This window comes from Dendrobates tinctorius, unplaced genomic scaffold, assembly GCF_039654945.1.
Source record: "Dendrobates tinctorius isolate UK_male_01 unplaced genomic scaffold, ASM3965494v1 ptg000022l, whole genome shotgun sequence".
NCBI classification, from domain to species: Eukaryota; Metazoa; Chordata; class Amphibia; order Anura; family Dendrobatidae; genus Dendrobates; species Dendrobates tinctorius.
In genome coordinates this window covers 116,262,232-116,264,960 of record NW_027361690.1, presented here as the reverse complement: position 1 = coordinate 116,264,960, position 2,729 = coordinate 116,262,232, and the positions used below count along the sequence as shown (strand labels likewise).

The 2,729-nt window shown below is 46.1% G+C and overlaps 1 long non-coding RNA gene across 1 annotated transcript; it reads left to right on the top strand.

Moving 5' to 3' along the window:
* Positions 1-1,368: 1,368 nt before the first annotated feature.
* LOC141084002 (uncharacterized) lies at positions 1,369-2,032 on the top strand. The gene is made up of 4 exons (XR_012230903.1): positions 1,369-1,472; positions 1,543-1,625; positions 1,696-1,815; positions 1,897-2,032. It is a non-coding gene; the product is annotated as an uncharacterized lncRNA (long non-coding RNA).
* The last annotated feature ends 697 nt before the right edge of the window (positions 2,033-2,729 follow it).

Sequence of the window (2,729 nt, the reverse complement as noted above, 5' to 3'; positions counted from 1 at the left end):
GACCTTGCAGAAGGCTTCTAAGAAGGACTAGAGGTTCGAAACAAGAGGATCCCCACTCTCTCACAGGAGGTTGAGCCATTCCAGAGGTTCGCTTGTAAGGCCTCTTTCACACTTCAGTCTTTTGTCGTCTCATAGACTTGCATAGGCGGATTTCGATGGATGGCCGTCCGTTTCATCCGTCATTTGCAGATCTGTTGGAATTTCAGCGTCCGCCGTCTGGAGTAGACGGACTTTGTAATGTTTTTGTCTGCGTTGAAAAGACGGATGGCGACGATCCGTCGCAGTCCGTTGTTAGCTAGAATGGAAGCCTATGGGCGATGTATCCGTCGCAATCTGTCAAATGACGGAATCCAGCGACGGAATCTGTTTTTTTGAACTGAGCATGCTCCAAATTGTTGCTAATTTTCTAGACAGCCTCAAAACTATATAAATCTTCCAGGTGGGCTTCATTCCTCAATGCACCAGCCTGCCAGCAAGAGAAGAGAGTCTGCCTGCCAGCAAGAGAAGAGAGTCTGCCTACCAGCAAGAGAAGAGAGTCTGCCTACCAGCAAGAGAAGAAAGTCTGCCAGCCAGCCAGCGAGTTTGCCTGCCAGCCAGAGAGTCTGCCTGTCACCCCAGCCTGCAAGAGAGTCCTTCCAGCCAGCGTGAGTCATGTGTGAGTGCAGCGTGTGTGTGAGTGTGTGTCCTGCATTTTTGTTTTTTTTCATACTGTACTTGTATTTCCAACAAAGTGCTGCGGTGCGTGTGTGTGAGTGTGTGGTGTGTGTATGAGTGTGTGGCGTGTGTCCAGCCATGTGTTTTTTGTTTCTTTTCATTTATTGTACTTGTATTTAAAATAAAGAGCAGTGTAGCTCCTACTTGCCAACAAAAGTAAAAAAAAAAGTAATAAAAACTGTCTCCAAAAACTGTCCATAGTATCATTTAAAACTAAGGTTACGTGGAAATTCTGGGTATGCCACACAGGAAAGCACTACATGCAATACAGAGGTGTTTGAGGTTCTATTTTTTTAACAAAAGGTGTATACAAATGGGGACTGCAGAAATTGGTTATTTCAATTTTTATCTGGGTTTTTAAAACATTGAATCTATGACCAATAGATTTTCAAGTGGGGGTTAAGGAATATAAAGTTGGAAGGAGGGTAGGTCTTTGCAAGGTATGGTTTTTTTTGGGGGGGAACAGGAGGTGGAGGGTTTGCTAGGTTGCGCATCGCACATATCAAGATTCAATGATGTTAACCGTTAAATTAAAGAGGGGGTTAGAAAACCACTCAAGTGCTTAGCTTTTTTTTGTTTTGTGGTGCCATAGGTTTAATTTTTTTTGAGGGAGGTGTTTGAAATCCAAATATATCTGAACATAACTTTTTTTGCCAGGCCCCAAGTGACTCAGCCAGGCCCCAAGTGACCCAGCCAGGCCCCAAGTGAACCAGCCAGGCCTCAAGTGACCCAGCCAGGCCCCAAGTTAAAGTAGTGATGTAAGTATAAAAGCTAGAAAGCTTAATTGATCATTTGTATAGTAGCTAACAAGTGTTTTTATACTTGAAGATTCTTCGAGGGATCCAGCAAGGCCTCAAGTGACCCAGCCAGACATCAAGTGACCCAGCCAGGCACCAAGTTAAAGTAGTGATGTAAGTATGAAGGCCAGAAAGCTTAATTTATCATTTGTATAGTAGCTAACAAGTGTCTTTATACTTGCAGATTCTTCGAGGGACCCAGCCAGGCCCTAAGTGACCCAGCCATGCCGCAAGTGACCCAGCCAGACCTCAAGTGACAATGTCTTCTTCTTGGAGCCCCTCTTCACAGCGTTGGCGAACTGAGGTAATTAAAATTTAATTATTTATTTTTTTTGGAATGGTAACAGTTTTTGTAACCCTAAATGCATTTATTCTGTTTTCACAGGAAGCTGAAACAGAGGGGCTTCCAGAAGGAGATGAATGGGGTGGAAAAATGCCAGGAGTGGGCGCGTAGTAAGTGTAAGTTTCGCAGAGACAGATCCTCACATACATCACACTACACCCAACACAAACATTCATCACAGCACACACAATACATATTTCTCCATCCAAGCACATAATCATTTTTTTTTCTTTTTTATAGTATTCACAATCCTGGGCTCGGCCTAGAACTCCTCCAAGTGGATCGCCCTCGCACCCAGGGCAGCGGGGTACTCGGAGCCGGGCCCGGTGGATTTCAATGGGGGTTGTCACAGTGGCAGTGACCCGGTCCGTGGCCCTGGGCGTCCATTGTAAAAAGGGGAAATGTTGAGTGATGGAATAATGTTTATTAATGAATGTTTCGTGACGCCACCTGTGGTATTCGGCAATAAAGATGTTAAGCCGACGCTGCAAACAGATCCTCTGGGACAGATGGTGTGGTGCAGCAATGATGGTGTAGCCCTCCTCAGGCAGAGCTGTAGTCCCAGGGCAGTGTAGATGTGGAGACACTTAGATGGTGTAGTGTTTGGCGCAGGGGATGTAGCAGTGCCAGGCGGACGGACACAGGAAGGAATGGAGGACAGCAGGGCATGTAGTTCCAAAGCTTTACTCGCAGTCTGTAGTGCCCGCTTCTGTGCCGTGTCCTCCGGGTCAGGGACTCAGTCAACCTCCAGGCAAGATGGAAAGCTCCTCTCCAACACTCCGCCAACATGTACCTTTCCTGAATGACTCCTCTATTGCGCCTTAAGGTGTGAAAATCTCCAGTACCGTCGTACCCTGGAGTTCCTCTTTACAGAT